This window comes from Aquila chrysaetos, chromosome 13 (genome assembly GCF_900496995.4).
Source record: "Aquila chrysaetos chrysaetos chromosome 13, bAquChr1.4, whole genome shotgun sequence".
Classification (NCBI taxonomy): domain Eukaryota; kingdom Metazoa; phylum Chordata; class Aves; order Accipitriformes; family Accipitridae; genus Aquila; species Aquila chrysaetos.
In genome coordinates, this window is record NC_044016.1 from 21,020,911 (window position 1) to 21,040,945 (window position 20,035).

Here is a 20,035-nt window from a genome sequence, read left to right on the forward strand (position 1 = left end):
TGACGAGTCTTCTCATTTCCCAAGGGTGCTTATATCACGGTGCCAAGACCCACTAGCGAAATACGTATCTGTGACCTTTTGTTGCTCCTCTCAGGCACTTCACAGTCTTCAGTGTGACACCCGCTAAGTTGCAAAGCCGCGTCTCAGCAGGTGACAGCTGCTCTTGCTGTCTTTCTCACTCTTTCTGTCTGGTAACAGGATCTTCTTAAACACATCGTTGCATTTGCACTGTGACAAGCAAAGCTTGCAAAATAAAGTCAAACAGCTTGATGTGAAGCTTAGGCTGAACTCTTAGATCAGAATTGTTGCTCTGTGTACACATCATCCCCTTTGCATTTTGCCCAGGAGCAATGGAGTAGTGACAAAAATATCCCTTAGGTAGCAATCCTCAGGACATTAGTCCTTAGCCTGGCTGGAAATGTCCTGATCTGCAGTGTTTCTGGCCCAAGGTAATTTAGCAGAAGCTTGTGATTGCATTGAGCTCCAGCCACCTCTGGGTGTTGCTCAGTGAGGCAGTGTTTGTGGAATCTCAAAGACTTCATTATCTTGGGGCTTGCTGGATTTTTATCTAAAGTTATGTGGGCTGGAAATCTTGCAGGCCCAGACACGGGAGATCACAAAATCAATTCTGCCGTCTATTAAATAGGTGTAATTCCCATCGCCTGCAGTGAAAGTTACAATTTTGCAGTGAAAGGTGGAATTGGATCCATACGTATTACAGACAGAAAACCCATCATTGGCTTCCTCTGGACCTTTTTCCAAGGTCAGTGCAAGATACTTTCCAAGTGTTTGTGATCAGTGCTTCACTCAGTCTACACTGGACTGGAGATGCCAGTGTCTCCCACCACCCTGCTTTACCATTAAGAACTGAAGTGTGAGAGAGGGTGGAGAGCAAAGCCTACTGCCAATGGTTTCCTTTCTTTGTACATGGTTTTTAAGTGGTTTAGCTCGTGACATTTTTTCATTCTGTGAAGGCTTGGATTTTTTTTTTGTTGGACTATATTAAGCACTAAAAACATTGAAATTAATTCCTCCTGGCAGATCACCCTATCCCCACAAGCTACCTTCAGTCCCACTTCCTCCATCTTCTACTTCAGAAGAGAACAGCAGTGTTATCAAAGCTGTGTGACTGGTACTGAACAGCAGAGATGGTGTTGTCCTCTCTGTCCTCCTGTGATCCTTCTGGTAGAGGGCTTTTTCAAGCTCTTGTTGGTGTAGCGCTAACACTGGTTGTAACTTACAGTACATCCCCTTACTTCCATGGGCTTAAGCACTTGTGCTGGGCTGTCTGTGTGGACACACCTTGCTGAAGCAAAGTGTGGGGATCAATTTCAGTGCAATTGGATCAGCCCAAATGCTGCCCAGCATTAGCTCCATCCTTTTTATTTAACAGTGGGGCAAGAGTGGCCATAAGGGGTAGGTGAAACAGGCACTTGGCTAGGACCAGTAGGGATGATAGGGGCTGTGGTCTTGGTGCCCACTTTGTGCCTGTTAAAGCTCTCTAAGTTAGGGCTGGTAATGACTGCTGTAGGGCAAGCCCCCTCCCCAGGGGAACACAAGTGGGCTTTGCTCTCCAGGGTCTTCTGTGCTCTCCATCTTGCTCCTGCCATGTCTATGACAGGAATAGCCAAGGCTCAGACCTTGTCAGAGCTCAGTTTTGCCTCTGTTTCTGGGTAGGCTGGAGCAAAAGGGCACCAGCCTTGTCTTTACTTGGTCACAGGTGCTTGCAACGTTGGAGGTGGAAAAGGGCCAGTCTGGCATTGCTGGCAGCTTTTTATGAGCAGTGTTTTAGCCATGACCTGTTCCACATATGGGCTTCATGTGAGCTTCAGGCAGCTGTGTACGCTTTCAGACCTGAGTGGGAGTCTGGCTGTCCTTTAAAACAGACCAGATTTGGCTTGGCTGCTTCTCACTGCTTGTAAAATACCAGGGAAGCTTCGAAGTAATGGCATGCCAGAGCTAATGAGACTGAAGGCTTTCCTGCTTTGATAATGCACATTTTTCTGGTCTCTTCTCACTGTGACACTAGGTCTGCTAAGACCTGTACCATCACATGCTTTGGGTATGCATGGTTTGACCAAGCCCTTTGCCACCAAGATCTTCTGCCAGGGCAGAAGCCCAGGGCAGTACCACTGTCCTGCTGCATGGACCCAGAGCTGTGCAGCCAACAGCTGGCTATAGAAAACCTGCTGTTCTTCCATGGGTGCTTTGTGAAAAGTCTTGAGGTGACAGATATGGAATAGTCTGAAAAGCTGTTGGCTGCAGTTGGTTGTTAGTCTGTACTTACTTTATTGAAGATTTGCTGCAGCATTTTAAAAATTGTGAAGTTCAAGGACTGAAAATGGGCAAATTCCAAAATTTGAGGTCACCTGAGTGATGTGAGTCATTATGGTCTCTCTAGCATGGTGCTGCAATGTAATTGACAGCTATGTTGGTGTAAATCCTGTGCATCTTTCTTTAATTCAAAGCTGCTTCTTAAAGAGCAATGTTAGTGTGAATGAGAACAAATGCATACCTGTACCACTCTGGAAAGAATGTAAAACTAAGTTGCTGATTGTTTGTGGTCATTAAAGACCAGAATCATATCTCTCCCCCCCCCCCCCCCCCCCCCCCCCCGAGTTCTGGCCAAATTCCAACTTAGGTAATTATATTCTGTGTGATAAATGAATTTAGTCTCAAACAGGGTTCCAATCAAAGTTTACAATTTATTAAATGAATAAAGGCAAGCAAACAGCACTGGGTGCGTCGGCAGTCTCTGCTCTACCAAGATGCACACTGTGAAAAACATCCCAGCTTCTTTTATAGTCTAACATTAGTTACATCGTGTCCTTCTAAAAGACTCTCCAGCTCCTGGTTGTGCAGGTGCAGTAGTTCTCCTAGAGACTTCTCGAACTCTCCTCATTGGCTGAGGGGTCTTCAGTTCTCCTAGAAACTTCTCGAACTCTCCTCATTGGCTGAGGGGTCTTCAGTTCTCCTAGAAACTTCTCGAACTCTCCTCATTGGCTGAGGGGTCTTCTGTACAATGTGTCTCCTCACTGCTCCTCGCTGCTCGGGCATGACAGCAGACATCGTGTGCAACAGGCGACACCCTGCACAACACCAGCTGTGGCCATCAAAACCTAAGCAAGTTTGCAACAGACACCTCCCCCCCCCAACAAATGCATATAACAAATTGCTTACACACTGCCACTTCAATACACCCTCTATTCATACATACTAAAGATCACCCTGTTCGTAACCTCGCTTAATACTATGATAAATGCCTCAGTTCTCCCCTAGGATCTCTTGTTTAACACTGCACAGTTAACAACAAAACCGGTTTTGGGCTGGCAAAAAAGAACTATATACATATCATCTGTTTCCTCCTGGCCTGCGGTTATACGAGGACCGACAAAATGGTTACAGTGAGGGTGACATTTTATTATGCGGCCCTAGCATTGTTTATATTGACACGAATCAGATGAACACATTTCACATTCTGCTTCCCTAATTCCCTCTGAAGCTTCAAATCAGTTTAGATTGCTTTTCCCTTTCTAGCCTGAGCAATTAGATAATGTTCCTAAGCCCTGTTAACCAGCTATGTTCCACCTCAGAGGAAGCTGCGTTTTATTGCTTACGGAAGCAGCCCCCTTCCCCCACCTGTGTACTTATAAAGTCTTTTTGATATGATAAATGATAGCTAAATGTGAGGTAAAGCAAATTCTCACAGCTGGGGTGTCTGGCATCTCCCCTCTGCTAAGGGCAAGCTGCAGAAGGTGCTGAATTTTCTACTTGTTCTGCAGTGTGCACCAGCTGCCTTGGTTGGTTTTGATGAGAGTAACACACTCTACAGCAGTGCAGATGCAAAAAGGGTGTTGCTTGTGTTTCAGTGGTGGAGATGGCACTTGGAGTAACAGGTTGCAGAGGAGACAAGAGATGAAGGCTGTGTTGAAGCGGAGTGCAGTGGGCATGACATGGGGAATTATAAACTGCAATATGGGGAGGGGGAGGTGTTTGAGGCAGTTCTTCCTAATGGCTCCATGCTGCATATATGCGTCCAATTTTCCATGTTGCACTTTCTAGCAGAGCAGCTGGTGATGCTAATCCTTTGCCCTTATCAGTCACGTATAGCAAGGATTAGCAGAGCATCCTCCAACTTCTCCCCTGTAAAACTGAAGATGGTGAGGGGATGTTTGGCTTGTTCTTTTGCACTGGGCAGAGAGAAGGGATGTTAGTGCTGCATAGTGCCACAGGCATTTTGTATTCCTTTTGAGCCTCCAGTGAGTCAGTGTAGAGGGGAAGTGGTTTCTCAGGATTTAAAAGCGAGTATTGAGTGGAGCATCTTATGTGAAGAAGGGTGTTTGTTTAGCTTCTCCTGCTCCCACCCCATCCCATGGACTCCTCGAGTGGCTGTTGTCTCTTTTGTGGTGGTGTAGTCTGCTTCCCAACATCACTTGAAGCCCTCTAAAGAGAGAGGATGTGTGTCTTCCTTGCTGTGGTGGTGTATCAGGCCCAACCAAGATTGTCGATAATCACACCTATTACTGTAATACCTGATGTGAGCTCAGATCCCCTTGCCACATGCCTTCAAGTGATAAACAAAAAGATGGCAAGCCTGCTACAAGACAGGTGCTTTGGGTGCTGTTTTTCCACCCTGTCTTAAACCTCTGTCTGTGGGGATAACTTGGGCTGAATGCCAGAACAAGTTCCTTGTTGCAAACATGAAAGCAGCTGTGGAGATGCTTCTCTGGGGACATTTTAAACCTTGATCAGGCTCATCACTGTGGAGCAGGCTGTAGGGAAGGCTTGCAGATAACCTGGCAAGTACCATGGGACTCTTCTGTCTGTAATACATGTGGCTCCTTGAGCTCTTTCTGTAGCTCATCTGAGTTTTGCTGTTGGTCCATTTGCCTATGGAAAGTGTTGGTATATCTGTATGCATGTACACAGGGAAAAACCAGAATCACTTTTATCACTTTGGCATTAACCAAAGAGAATTTGCATCAGAAGAAACCATGTGGGCAAATGCAGTAAATAAGAGTGAAGCCTAATTAACAGTTGCACAAAAAATCTACAGGGCGTGGACATGCTGTTGATGTTGGAGTCTGCCAGGGAGCTACTGTTGCAACCTGTGTGTGTAAAGGCAGAATAGTCCATGCCCCTACTCCCCAGTACAAGGACACTGGGTGGTGGGAACTCAGTCACATGGAGCATCTGGAGGGCTGTTTTGTTTAATGCATGTACAGGGGTATTGGGAGGGGAGTACTGTGTCTGCATCTGCTGTGCTGGGGAGAAAGCTGGTACTCAAGCAACTGAAGCAGTTGCCAGCAGTTTTCCTTCTCTGGTGGCAATTGTTCTCCAAGAAACTCTCCAAAGGCTTCTCCGTCTTAGTTGCTCTTGGAAGTAGCTGTACTGCAAAAGATTTCAGCAACCACGCTTCTCATCCTGAAGGAGTATTAAGCTGTTGGTATGTATTTTTACAGAGCCACTGAGCTAGTGGCTCTCGATACATAGGACTGTAGCTGCCTGTGCTCCAGGGGACTTGAATCCTGCACTGCCAAAGGAGTGATATTTCTCTACTCCTCCAGGCTAGTGACTGGAGACCAGGACTTGGGATGTATGGGAGTGGGGCCCCGTGGGTGGATTTCTAGCTTTTTTTCAGTTCCCTTCTAGGTGCTTGTGGGGTCCCTGAGCATACCTGCACCTGTTTGCTCTCTGCCTATCCAGTTCCCCAGGCAGCAGTTGGTGTGTAAAGGGTTGTGGGCTCAGAGCTGTGCTGCTTCAGCTGTGTTTGGTATTCCTGACTGCAGTGCGAGTCTTTCTGTGTTGCTCAAGAGTTCCGGTTACCCCAAATCAGCTTTGTTTAATGCGTGATTATCACCAGGAGCAAGAAAATACTTGGCACTGTCTGGGAGACTGATGGTACTGGGCTTAATTAATGGAGAGCGGTCTGTCCCCACATGCATCCGGCCCTGCTTCCTCATCCTTCCTATCAGTATCAGCTTAGGTTTGTTTTTAATTATTTTTTTATTAAGTGTTGCAAAGAACAGTAAAACCCACATCAGATTGCTGAGGATATTAATCCTTTGCACTTCTCTAGCACCTGTCATCCAGTGACAGAGGTTTGTTTTAAAAACATTAATTACAAAGCTTCATAACCCCCCTGTGAGGAAGGTAATAACTGCAGTAATACTTAGCACTTACATGGTGTTTTGCATCTTCAAAAAGTTGTATAAACAATAAGCTTTAAAGTACCCTGCATGACACGGTAGTGCAATTATTCAAATGACACGTGAGGCGACAAAGATACACCAAGGGGAGAACTTGCTTGCCCAAGGTCACACATCAAGTCAATTACTGACTAGTGCTCATTGAAGATTATTCTCAGTTTCTGGGTTTCCCACCCACTCTGTGTCTTCCTTGGTGTCATAGTTGAGCAGTGATATGTGAGAGTGCTAGAGGGTGAAGGCTGTGAACTGAAGACCATTAGGTCTATGTCATTGAGCAAAAATACAGGTTGCCGTGTCTCCTGGGTGGAGCTGGGGTAGTTTGGCTGAAAAACTTTGGGGTTAACAGGATCCTGAAGAGCTATTTGCTCTCAGTGCTCGATGGTGGCTGTTGGTTTGGAATATTTCTGCTGCTGCAAGGGAAATCCTTTGGTGTTTAATGAGTAGCTCCCCAGCTACTTCAGTTGGCTCCCTGCCCCTCTGCTTGGCAGGCAGCAACAGGGAAAGCACATGGCTGATAACTGAACTTTAGGACATGATCAAACAGGGAGAGAAGTTTGAAGGTGTGGTGACTGTAATATGTGACAGAGTGGCTCATTTTTGGGTGTTCAGAAGTACACATGCTTGTTGGCCTGTGGAAGGAGGAACAGCCCTGGTTGGACCCATTGCTAGAGTAAGGAGAATGATGACTTCTTTTTTCCCCGGCCAATTTCATAAGCTTGTCCAGGCCAACTTGTGTCCCTCCAGATGAAGATTAGCGGCAGCGATCTGCAAGACTCAAATGGTTCTTGGTTGTTTCCCCAATGTAATTTATAACAGAAGCAATCTTTTGTCACATTGGGCTTTGAAATGCCCCAAGATAGACGTGCTGCCCATCTCAGTGAAACAAACTGGTGGTGCCTCAGTAATTGATGACGTGTCTTGTGGGACAAACACTGGGAAATAGTTCCGCAGTCCCTGTCAGCCATCAGTGTGGTGGGCTGCTGCAGAGATAGGCTCCTCTGGGGCATAACCGGATCTGGAGTCTTTCCCCTTTGTGCAAAATTGGAGCAGGCTGAAACTGGGGGCAAAACTAGCTTTTAGAAGGTAAACCAATTCCTTGCCTGATGTGCAGCACAAGGGACTTGCTTATCTAGGGGATGGCAGTTCAAGTTTGCACACTATGGTGGTTCAAGCAAGTGCCTGTTTTCAGAAACTGTGCCTCTTTCCCTCTACAAACACTTTTTGCTTTTAAATGGGAAGCCCACTGTCTAGTTTTGTGTTAATTTGTCCAAGGGTGTTCTGTAACAGGCCAGGTTGGTTGAGGTCTTTAAGAAAGGAGGCGGGTTTGAGACTTTGCTCTCCTTGGGAGTTTGCTTTCCTCCTCTCCCCTTCACAAACCAAGGGACTGTTCTGTTCTCTGTGGGATGGGCTACTCTGTGTCATTCCACAAACAGCCAAAGGCCCAGGAGTGTTTTAAATAAAATGAAATTTCTTACTAATGTCAAGAGAACATCAAATGGAGCTGAGGATAAGTGATTTTAAAATATGCTGAGGTCTTAGCCTGCCCTTGGCCTTGCCTAAGTAGGCCAAAGCCTTTTCTCTTGCAGAAGAGAGTTTGAGAACAGAAGTCTTTAAAGAGCTTTCCTCTTCAGACACGCTTAGGCTTTGAGGCTGGTGCCTGTCAGCTTTATTTCCTTAGTGTCAAAGATCATCTTGCTTCCTTTGTGAGGCTGTCAGCTAGACCCTGGCTGCTTTGATACGGCTGCGTTAGTCCCCGAATCCCCTGTTGAACAAGCTGCTCAACAATGTTTGCACAAATGCATGGTCTTGGGTAGAGAATTAATCTCTGTCCCTACCCCCTGTGCAGTCAGCCAGCTGAGAAATTATTTTAAACACCGTCCCATGTGCATTAGTGCTTCCCCAATTTCCTTTGCAAGTCTCTGGTGTTTCAGACTATCTTTTGATTCCGCACAGATGCAGAGTAATAAAATTCATAACCTTGCTTTGTGGAACTTTTGCTCCCAAGTTCATTGCTATCAGTCTCTCACCGGGGAACAGGCAAGCCAGCATCAGCCTGCCTTGCTTCTCCTTGCCTGTGTTTCAGTTGCAATCAGATATTTTTTTTTTTCAGAACTCTTTACTGGTCCGTTTTCCTTTCCTCCTCTTTTTGTCCTCTTCTTCCCCCAAACAGATTAATTGTTTGAGCTGCCTGCAGCCGTTTCTCAGAATGAACTCCATCAATGTAGCCAGCATGCAGCAATGCCAGAGCTACTCTCACTTTGCAGGGGTTGGGGGATGCTCCTGCGACCAACAGCTGGCACTTGTGGTTGAGGAGAGATCTTTGTAGTAGTGGCCAAAAGCCCATCTCATTTGCGGGAACAGCCTTGCAGTACTGTGTTAGTTAATCACATGTTAAATCCAGAGAGTGGCCCTCTCTGACTGAGAATAGCTGCAGGTGGAAGGCAGACTACAGAAGGCCAAAGCTGGTAACTCAGCACTGAAGAGACTGGAAGCATGTTTGTGTTTTACTGCCTCTGAAAACTCCTGGAGGTGCAACTTGTGCACTGGGTATTTACTCCCCCATCACCTCCTAAGTCTCCTGAGCAACACTAAGCAGCATATTGGGCTGAGGAGTGCCTGCCCAGGAAAGGCAGTGTGGCCAGATGTGCTGCACAGCTGGAGAGGAGTAGACCGATAATCTGTTAAAGGGAAACAATGCAAACTGTTTGTTATGATGTCAAGAATATTTCACTGCATGAGAAGCATGCGGCAGATGGGGAGTGACAGAAAATGCTCCCTGTGTGCAGAGCCTTAGGGGTTCCCCGTGTTCTGCCAAAGCAACTGGCAGGGGGTACCCCGAGTCTAAGAGGGTCGTGAAAGACCCTCTTCTAGCATTTGTGTGCAAAGGGAGATAACGTAGCAGTTCCTGCATCCGAATTTCCCCATCTTAAAATCAGTCACAAAAGCGTAATGGGCTGACTCTGGTGTGTGCACCACTGCCCCCTCCTGTGTGCATGGAGGGATGCTGGTTGTGAACAAGGCTGCGTTGCACACCCCTTCTGGGCCGAAGGACTGACTGGTGCTCAGCCCTCCCCCATGATCCTGAAGTCCTTGGGTGCCATTGCACGTGGGGACACCCTTTGCCACGATGTCCTGCCTGGCAGCTTCAGAGCAGTGACTTCAGCGTTTCGTGGACATGCAACTAGCAGCTCTGCTGTTAGGGATGAAGTCAACTTTGCACATAAACCAGGAATTTGATCTCTCTATGTGTGAAAAATGCAGCTTACCCTCTATAGATTGGCAATGTTTAGTCCTAACTGGAAGAATGAATTTTCAGAGAATTTGCAAGTCAATCTATTAATTGGCTTGAATTAAGATTATTTTTTTTTAAGTATCCTCAGTAAGGAATTTAGTGTTTGTCAGTCTCTTTCTTTGTCTGGAATTAATAATGTAATAGCAGAGGCTCTTCAAATGTGGCATGTAATTAGAATGCATTGAAATCTTATGTCTAGGCTAAATTTGAAGAAAATAGGTTGTAATTAAACTAAGTTATTAACAGTTACTATATCTAATTATTGTGACTACATGGTTCTGCTCTGGGTCAGGTGGGAGATCATTATCCCAAACTCAAACCAATCCAGGACTTAAAATGAGCACTAATTAAGAGAGGAGGCATGCACGCTTAGAACACCCCAAATAATACCAACTCTTTGCAGTAGTGATGCCATGCACCAGCAACATTATGACTAAGATGTATTACTGCCATCAGCTCCAGCTGAGATGAAACTGAGGTTTAAAGATATTGTGTATTTTCCCTCTCATTCTCAACCCTTGGCATAATGGGCAGAAAAGAAATAAATGCCCTTACCCTGCTACATCTGGATTTTTTTTTCTTCAGTATAATCTAAAATTAATTTCCTGGATTAGTTATTCTTGCCCCAGGGAATAATTGCGAGAATTCTGTGCTGTTTGTAACTCTTCAATTAGCTGTGTGCACTTTTTCCTTTTTTCACCTGGTTGCAGGTCTTGCAATGACGTATCAGAAGGCTTCTGCATCCATGTCTGCATTGTGTTATGTGGGTGCCGGCCACCAATGATGGCACTTCTTATGGGAAGGATTTTTCTTCTACCCTCTGTCCCTCCTTCCCTTCCCCTCTGTCTTTATTAGAAGAGCAGAAGGGAGAGAAAACAAAGAGCTGAGAGAGATGAATATGGTCTATGAATCAAAGCCTCTGGAAATGCTTCTTTGGGTTAGTTACCTTCCTAGTGGGAGTGGGAGACTTGTACAAAATTTCCCTTGAACTGTTCTTTCCTGTCCCTAGAAAAATGCCAAGGAACTTGGACGAGAGCATTTTAAATGGCATCTATCTAGCACTCCTTTGTTGCCTATTTTGCTACAGCTAATTAAAAGAGAAAAGCCTTTTAATACTTAAGCACCATTAACTCGGCTGAATTATTAAATGTCAATTTGCATTATGTGCATAAAAGGATCAATAAACAAAGAGAATAAAACAATGGAGGTGGCTGGGGTTAGAGAGATGTCAGCTCCTCTTATCAGAACCAGAGGGAATTGCTCGCTTGTCTGCCAGGTTGTGGTTATTAATTATTGGTACTCGAGAGGGAAAGAACTGGGGACTTACTAGGACTCTGCACACCAAAGGCACTGCAGGGCTGTAAAGGATGCTGTCAAGATAAAACATTACTTGGCTTGATTTCCAGGGGTGTCACGCAGTCCCTGTTGCCTTAGCTTTGCTGGCGTTTCCTTTCAGTGGTCTCTCTCTTCCTTTGGGGTGGAGTTGAGCTGTTGTATTTGCTTTTCCCTTTCTAGGTCATTTTCCTGGCTGGCAGTAATTTTCATGCTCAAGTTCCTTGTGCTGGCAAAAAGTGATATGGGAGAAAATCCAGAGGAAAACAGTTTTTCTTGAGTAAACCCTTCTGTGTTGCACAAGAAGTTTTCTTCCTCCATTCCCTGTGACTGTGAATTTTTAGTGCTGTATTGGGCAGTCTTGGAGGCTAAAGTTTGGCCTTTGCATTGTAAGGCACTAGACTGGAATTAGGTATGGATTGAACCCCGGCTATGCGCTTCAGGCTTCCCACCTGACGATGGACAAGCCATTTCGTTTCTTTATCTTCCCCAGCTGGCAGCACACAATAACAGCACTTCCCGACCTAACAGCACTTCTTGGGGCATAAAAGCATCAGTGTTTTTTGAGGGACTGTATGGGAACCTATTTGAGAACAAAAGCTTCTTTCCGCCCAGGGGCTGTATCACCAGCAGCATCCCTGCCTCTAATCCTGCTCTTGCTGGGAGCAGATAAGCACCTGACAGAGGGGTGCCAAGTCTCTGCTGTCCCCTGGGTCCTTGGCATCTCTGCCAGGGTTGCCAGTGAGTGGTTGTGCTGAGGTTTGTGCCACGGTTGCCTGTCCCCTACCAAGTGGCTTGGGGCTAAGAACTGATCTCGTGCAGCCACGGTGCTTTCATCCCCTGGGAAGTGACTTTGCTGCAGGGACCTAGGGTGCCTGTGGGATGGGTACCGCTGTGCATAGAGCTTCGGACAGAGAGGAGTCCCTGCTGCCTGCCACTTTTCAGTAGTAAAATTGGATTTTAGATACTTGAATTAAGGGTAGAATTTGTATTTCTAGCTCTTTCTAACTATGGCAAGAACAAAACAGGCTTTTAGTAAAATTTTATTTCAGTCTTTTCTTGTGGCTCTTGTCACCCTCCGGCTCCTACAGTGACTTCCCCCACACCCCCCTCCACTCTGTTTCACAACTGAAATAGCCTTTCGCTTTCTGTGGAGGCTTGGGTATAGCAGCAGGTAAACATGGCCATTTGTTGAATCTTTCCTCTCCTGCATGGAGGGAATGTTTGCACTGCCATCATGGTGTGATTACCCTTGCATCCCCAGCTCCCTCCGAGCCGGCTAGATGAGGCCCTGGAAGCAGCAGAGCCGTGACAGGTGAGAATTTAGCATAGATTCAGTGCCTGAGTGTTTACCCAACTTCTCAGATGGGCTTTATGGTCTGCACTGAGCTCTGTGCCTCTGCAGGAGCTTGTCTGACAACAGTGGAGCTGCTTCGGTCACGTGGACAGGGAGGTCTGCAGGAGAGCTGGGGCACCGGCTAGTCAAAGCTCCAAGTGCCTTGCTTTGCTAACCCCACAGCCATGCACCCACCCTCTGGGGTTAGCAGCCCTGAGCGTACAACGTCCGCTTTGGTTCTCCATGTAGAGAGAAGTCCTCTCCTCCGACAGCTCTTCTCTGCCAACCTTTCTCCTGCTCACCAGATCCCAGTTTCCACCTTGGTATTGAAGAATTTGGGCCTCAGGATTTAGCATTTTGAACAGCACCAGCCGGAGTTTCATGGAAGTACTTCTATTCCTACCCAGCTTGTGTTACTGTACTCTGATTGCATGCTGGTTTGGGTTTTGTTATTTTTCTTCTCTATTGTTTTTAGTATACTTGGAGCTTGAATCTGTCTCTCTCCCTGTGTTACCAGGGATGGGTTTTAGCACATACGTGTGACTTCAGTGGTGTCCTCACCAGCAAAGTCTGGAGCACCCTGCCAGCCAGGAAACCCAGTTTGAAACCACTTCCTCTGCCTTTCCTTATTTTTCATGGTTCAGGAGCCATAGTTGTTGCCTGATATTTTTTTTTTTTCCCCTTTTGATATGAAAAGGAGCCTGTAGTTATTCATTGATGAGAGTTCATGCACCTTTGCTGCTAATCTAGTTGACAGATGACTAGCAAATTGACATTTTTTTTTTCTCCTTTGAAGAGCTGAAGTTTCTATGTTGTGTTCTCCTTTCATCTCCTATGTTAAATGGTCCAGCGATGAAACAACAGCTGAGTTTCAAAGTACGCTGGTTTATAGATCTGTGCACACGGACCTCTTTGTTGAAGAGTCACTGTTGTACCAAAGTGGCTTAAAGTATAAAAAGGGAAAGGAAGTGGAACAAGCAGCGCCAATGGTGACTTTGGGAATGAGTTGATCTGGAATTCAGGGGAAAGAGGAGAGAGGTAAAACCCTTGGGACCATTCGAGCAAAGCCCATTTGCCTGCAAAAGTTATTAGCTGCAGATCCTGGGGACGTCACCTGTTGGGCTTTGCTACCTGTGCTGACAAGCTGCAGCATGCCTGTGAAAGGCAGTTTTCCTGGTTGAATGGGGATCTGTAGCTTCAGTGGCTCCTGCATGCTGCAACAGAGGAGCAAAAAGGGAAAGCAGAAGCGTGAGATGCATGAGGAACAGCTGACTTGCATCTCCACTGAGCCACCCTTGGCTCTCCTGCGAACTGGCTGCTCGGAGGCTCCTGGTGATGGGCATGCTGAAAGCTGAGAGCACGAGGGCTTGTAAAGGCCAGAGGGTCAGCAGGCTTTCTGGATGCCTGTAACTGTTCATTCCCCTTCAGAGGGTGGTGGATGCATGGAGCAGCTAGAGATTGACTCAGGGGACTGGAGACCTGGTGGAAGTTTCCATAAGGAGGCAAGGGATCACACCTGCCAAGGAGTCTGGTGCTGGCCTGTCCTCTGGGGACTGTTCCTGCAGCACATGGGCAGGATAAGTGAGAGTCAGTACTGCCCATATGCGGTTGAGTTCCTCTCTTTGTAGCCCTCTTTTCTCTGATGGGACTGTTTCATTTTGGGGTATTCTACCAACTGACAAACAAGTCAGTCTGTCAGTGGTCTCTAGAATAGAGGATGCCTGAGTTCTCCCCCAAGCTGCTTGCCTCATTTGTGTTTTCCCCTAAAATGCTTAGGAGCTTTAAGTAGCAACCACACAAGCAATGGGATTTTAAGTGCAATGCTTTGAGCACTTAGCTTGGCAGGATCACCTCGCCTGAGTGTGGCTCTGTGGCTCATTGGGTTTTGCAGCAAGATTTACAGATACAGCTCAGGCTCTGAAGCTGGCACAGTGGGAAGTGGGTTGGGAAAGATGATAAAGTCTCTTTTATGGCTGTTATGAGACAGACATGCTTTTTTCATTTCCTAACCAAAGCTGGAAGCTTCCAGGACAGTATCTCTGAGCTGCGGGCTCTGACTGCCACCATATCTGGATCCCCTAAAGATTTTAAGACAACCTACTTCATATTGCTGGCATTGAGTCATCTGTACAAATTCCACTCAGGCATATGAGTTAGGCAGTGATGCAGAGTATGCCACTGTAATGTTGTGTGTGTAACATCTGTCACTTGATTCCTATCAAAAAAAGCTGCCAATCGATTTTGCTCTGCTGCTTGATACCCTGCAGTTAGGTGGACCTATGTAAGCAAATTTTGGGAACACCTAGGAAAACTAGTGAGCTGCTGCAGGCAGCGGAGTTGCGGATTGGAGGGGAGGTCAGTAATGATCTGGTGACTCTGATACTTTACTAAAGCACAAAATACCTCTTTAGTTTTAAATTGAATGAAGGTCTTGGGAGCAGCTGTTGCAGTCACTGGGGGGTGTACCTGCTATTCATGACATCTCACATGATTTTGTTGCTGCCGTTTTTCTAAAAGAAACAAAATTATAGAGATGCTTCAAGGAAGTGACACTGATTAAGCAAAAAGTTATTTTAAGACCCTGCAAATCATCTGACTGAGCTTTGCAAAAGGAAACTCTGTTTCTGGAGATGCAATCAGCCAGAGACGTAAAGATGTAGTCTTGGTCTCTTCCAAGTAAAAAAAAAATCCCATGCTATTTTAAGTAGCTAAGTTTTCATGCTCTGTGATTACTTTCCACAACTCTGTCATTTCTCTGTGCACATCCCATTGAAAATCATATTTTTCTCTTCTTGCTCAAGAGTGCTATGGAGCGTTACGTGGGGTTAGACATGGTTGCTTTGCATATCTCGGAAGTGGCTGTGTTTCTTTTGTGGGTGGATTGATGCTTGTGTTTTAGTCATGATAAGTGTACAAATACCAAAGGAGTCAGAGACATTTTGCTGCTGAAATACTGAAATATGACATGTTCCCTGCTGCAAATTTAGGCCAGGAGTACAGTAAGCAGATTTTTTTTTTTTTTTTTTTTTTTTTTTTTGAGCATATGTGGTTTGGGCTGCAGTGAGAACACTTATGCATGGGAGCAAAAGAGCCTCAGTGGAGATCTGTCTTCTTTGGGGTTGTAACCCTTAGCATCAGCATGCAGGGAGGGCTTCCTGATGGCTTTTACTTTAGGGCAGCCTTGTGGTAGCACAGAGCTGCACAGGCAGCACACCATGTTGGAAGAGTCAACAGGAGGAGCCTGGGCAAGAGAGAAGTCCCAGGAGTGGGAGAAGACCTGGGATAATGGATGTGCTTTGCTCCTCAGCTGGTCCCTGGGAGTTTGTGCATTGCCTCCCTCTCTGCTATGGGACTAGCCTGGCCTTGTGTTAAAAGTTGGAGCCTAATCAGGCTGAGCTGTACCACGCAGCTTCAGCTGGGGAAGTTCCCTGCAGGGGCTGTGCACCCTTTGCCGTTGTGCTGGGCGAAGAGGCTGGAGGGGCTGAGGTGCGGAGGAGGAGGAGGTCCCCAAGCAAGCAGTCAGGGAACGTGTTCAGAAAGTGGTGGTGACAGGGGTTCCCCTGGGCAGGCTGCACAAAGACATCCAGTGCCTGAGCTCAATTACACCCACCCACTACTATCTCCTCTCCCTCTGCTGTTGTACTGGTCTTAACTGCTGATAGGTACGGGCGGTCTTTCTTCAGCCATTAATACGCTATTGATCCACAGCCCTGCTGACAGTGTTAATGGACACTGATTGTGTATTATTATTGCCATAATTATCTGCAGCTGGACTGAATTTTCCTTTTCAAATGGCCCATCGATATCATGTCCTGCATTGTGGGCTGGAGCTGGCCTGGTTAATTTGTTTTGTTGAAAGTTTCAGCAAAACATGTGGTCTTCATCCACAGTGGAGCAATCAATGAGACCAGCTGAATAGTGGTGGAGCACACACTGAGGCTGCTGCCATCCCCTCCCAGAGCTGGCATGAGCAGGGTGTTTTGTTTGACTGCCAGGATGCTGTCCCTTGCAGACCCTTCCCATCCTACTAGACCTTCCTCTCTCCTGCTGAGTGTTGCTACCATGTCTCTTCCCTTTACTTATGGTGCTGGCTTCTGTTTGTGCTCTGCTAAGGGGACATGACCCCTTCCTTAAAGGTCTTCATGTTTGTGTGCCCCTGCTCTTCAAGCAGAGTTGTTCATTGCATGAACAGACAAGTTAAAATGCTAATTAAAGCAGTGACTTCAAGGCCTGAGATGCTCCCTGGGCGCTTTGCCGTGCAGGGTCTGTAACTAACAGTGCTGCAGGAAAATTCCACCCATGGACAAGCAGTTACTGAGAGTGGCTGTTCAGCAAGGAATGCCGCATGTGGATTTCCTTAATTAAATGCTTATTCAACCCCATGTGCTCCATAAACACCGTGTATTTTTCCCCTTTCTGGGAACTCCCTTCAAGACGCATCCCTTTGTCGTGGTTTAACCCCAGCCAGCAACTAAGCACCACGCAGCCGCTCACTCACTCCCCCCCCACCCAGTGGGATGGGGGAGAAAATCGGGAAAAAGAAGCAAAACCCACGGGTTGAGATAAGAACAGTTTAATAGAACAGAAAAGAAGAAACGGATAATGATAATGATGACACTAATAAAATGACAACAGCAATAATGAAAGGATTGGAATGTACAAATGATGCGCAGTGCAATTGCTCACCACCCACCGACCGGCACCCAGCTAGTCCCCGAGCAGCGATTCCCCGCCCCCACTTCCCAGTTCCTATACTAGATGGGACACCCTTACATGCCACTTGCTCAGGACGGGAAGGGTGAGGGAAGGAGACAGGCAGGTTCTTGAGGGGTTTAAGCAGCAGATTAGCAGCCGATGCCCACCCCCTCGCCCTTGCTCCCGTGTAACTGAGATGTATGGGAGGACATCACTTGCCTTGCAAAGCAGGGTGGTAGATTAAGCCTGAGGAAGAGGGAAAGGTCCAGGTGCAGCTTCTCTCTCTCGCCACCCTGCAGGAGGGTGGTAGCAGAGGTGGGTGGATTCAGTGTCCCTGTGTGTAGCTGCAAGTATTGGGCCAGCAGCTTTGGAGATGAATGTTCTTCATCCTTGAAGCCATCTGCAGGACATGTGCAGGTGGCAAAGGTGGTGGTGGGACAGAGTCTAATGGTGATGGCTAGTGTTAGCTGGCTGAGAAGGCAGGAGTAAAGTGCAGTTGATGCTGTGCTGCAAAAGGGGTGAGCAGCCTGCCCTTACTGTTGCTGACTGTGACTGAGGGAGTCTCAATGCAGTATCTGTCACTCACCACCCTCCCTGTGAAAGAGCTCTCATCATTGCCATTGTAGCAATGGGATCTCAGGCTCAAAAAGATGAATGGTTAGACCTGTGAACCAAATACGGATTACTCAGTCCTCTCCAAAAGACCATTTCTCTCTCCTTTTCTGCATTTTAATGGTATTAGCAATCTCTAAGCACCAAGAGTCTCATAAACTTTGCAGATTATGGTAGTAATAACATTGTACAGTATACTACACTGGGAATAAAGTTATTTTATCCACTCCAATTTCCTTTTGTTTTAATGTGTAAATATATCAAGTGAAAACATAGTAGGAAATCTCAGTGCAGAGGCCAAATGCATTGCAAGCCAGCCCTTTCCTGAGGAAGGGCCTAGTGCTGCAGGTTCAGAGTCTGAATTTTTTCCCTTGTAAAGCATCTGGCACTCAATATTTGGCTGGACTAGTTTCTCTGGAGGACTTTGTATTGGGAGCCTTCTCTAAGTTGCTTTCTCACCTGAAAGCGGAATGGAAGTGATGATGCATCTGTCCCTCAAAATGTTGGGGGGGAAAAAGGGTGGGGAGCAACCTGTCTGCTCTTCCCCCATAAAGGTCATCAGATGTCTTCCTTGGACCTCTGCTTTAGGGTTTGCCAGTCTGAGGAGAGGGGTTCTGCCCCAGCAGGACTTCGCAGGGCAGGTTGTATCTGTGCAAGGGTTGTTCTTCGTGGAGCACTGCTGAGAATGACTGAGATTAATGCTTCATCTCCAGCACCTGGCTTCGTGCTCTGGCCTTTCGTTTCCCTCCTAAGGGCCTTCTGTGAAACTGTTCACTCTGACAGGCATGGTCCTGCCATCCTGTTGTGCTGGCAATGCACAAACTGTCTGCATGCTGAAATCCTCCAGGAGACCTGGGATGATGTCAAACAATAATGTATTCTTTCTGTTCAAGCACATTAAAAGTGCAATTAATCCTCACAATCTCTCTGCCCATCTGTAATACGGCATGAGGTGACTTTCCCAGCCTTTGTGTGCTGTGGCAGGCTGAGCTTGGTACAGAGACCTTCCCGAGCCTCATCTTGTGATTTAATGCAATCCCATAAGAGCTGGGTTGGTTCGTTGCTCAGCCCCCATTTCACTAATGTCAAGTTGTAACCAAAGGCAGAGTTTCCCAGACTCCTGTGCCATCTACCTGAGTGCTTTTCTTTCCAAGATAACCCCAGGCTTTCTGAGCTCCCTTTTGAGAGATCTGGGTTCATATGGGATTTAAGACGTGGAAAAATGGTGGCTGTTCTGCTGCGGACCTGGTGCTGTGATTGCAAGAGAGATGTTACAGCTTAAGCAGTGGGGGTTCAATTAAAGTGATGTCCCTTTCCAATGGATATAGCTGCAAGGTATTAGTAATGGTAACACAAGCAAGTTAAGACACCTATGAACAAAGCTGGATGTGTACACTCTTGCTTGTAAGCTTCATTGCAGCTCAGTGGATCCAGGGAGAATTTGGGAGAAGAGGACAAAATTACAGTGCAGGGCTTAACCCTAGGGCTGTCGTTTTGCTGTAGACTAGTGCCATATAATGCTTAGTAGTGCCAAATAAGGATTAGTTTAAACAATATTTTTATCGAACTCAGAGAGACACCAGCAAATTACCACAAGGTATTTTGGCACCAGAATAGTTGCTCAAAACCAGTCTAATGCTGTGCCACTGTACCTAATGATTTTGCTGTGGAAATTCCCCATGTGGAAATATCTTTAGGCAGATGGCAAGAAAGGGTTACACAAGACAGATGAAATTATGGAAGTGGGATGGCCAAAGGGAAAAGAGTGTAAGTTGAAAGACTTACATTGTATACCATGTGGGGTACAGCAGAGCGACTTAAGGAAACACTGAACTGGGAGCTAGAGCTGCAGACAAATATTCTGATTCTCCATGGGGTGGCTGGAAATTAGTTTTTGCAGCAAGGTCACGTTTGCAAAGGGAGAATAGAGCCACCAGCTGGCAAATGCAGCCCAGAGACTGTGAAGAGAGGTTACGAGAGCTTTGCTGCTGCAGGGTGCCAGGACCCCACTGAAATGCAGGCAGCACAGGTTGGAGATGGGGGGGAATATGGTTCAGGATGGGAAGGGACAGGGTCTCTCTTTTGATCACAGAGCAGGGATTCTTCGGCATCACAGCCTGGGTCTTGGCACTGTGAGTAATGCTCTGCAGTGCGTGTGAGGTTAAAGGTGTGGTGGCAGGTCTTGCAGAGGACTGATCTGAGGGCTGAAACAGCACAAGAGACTGTCATTTGGATTAAGGTGTATTGGCAAAGGTTATATAGGCTTCTGAATGACTCCTCTGCCACTGTTTGCTTGACAAGCATTCATGATGTCTTTTCCTGATAAGTCACTGTTTTACTTAATGTATTTACATATCTGTATGTATATCCGTATATATCTGTGTGTTTGTATACACATATGTGTGTAAGCACATAGATAGGTTTCTGCTTTCTCCTGGGTTCAACAAGACTCTTCTGCCAACCAGGCAGGGCAAGGTCACTCATCTGCTCAGTTGGTGAAGCTTTGGCAGTTGGTTTCATCGTTCCATGATGCTCGAGCAATAGCAGGCACATTGTTGG

The 20,035-nt window shown here is 46.5% G+C and overlaps 1 protein-coding gene across 5 annotated transcripts in view; it reads left to right on the forward strand.

Annotated features, from left to right (window-relative positions):
* MDGA1 (MAM domain containing glycosylphosphatidylinositol anchor 1) overlaps window positions 1-20,035 on the forward strand; it is a 152,509-nt gene that overhangs the window by 27,891 nt on the left and 104,583 nt on the right. The window lies entirely within an intron of this gene.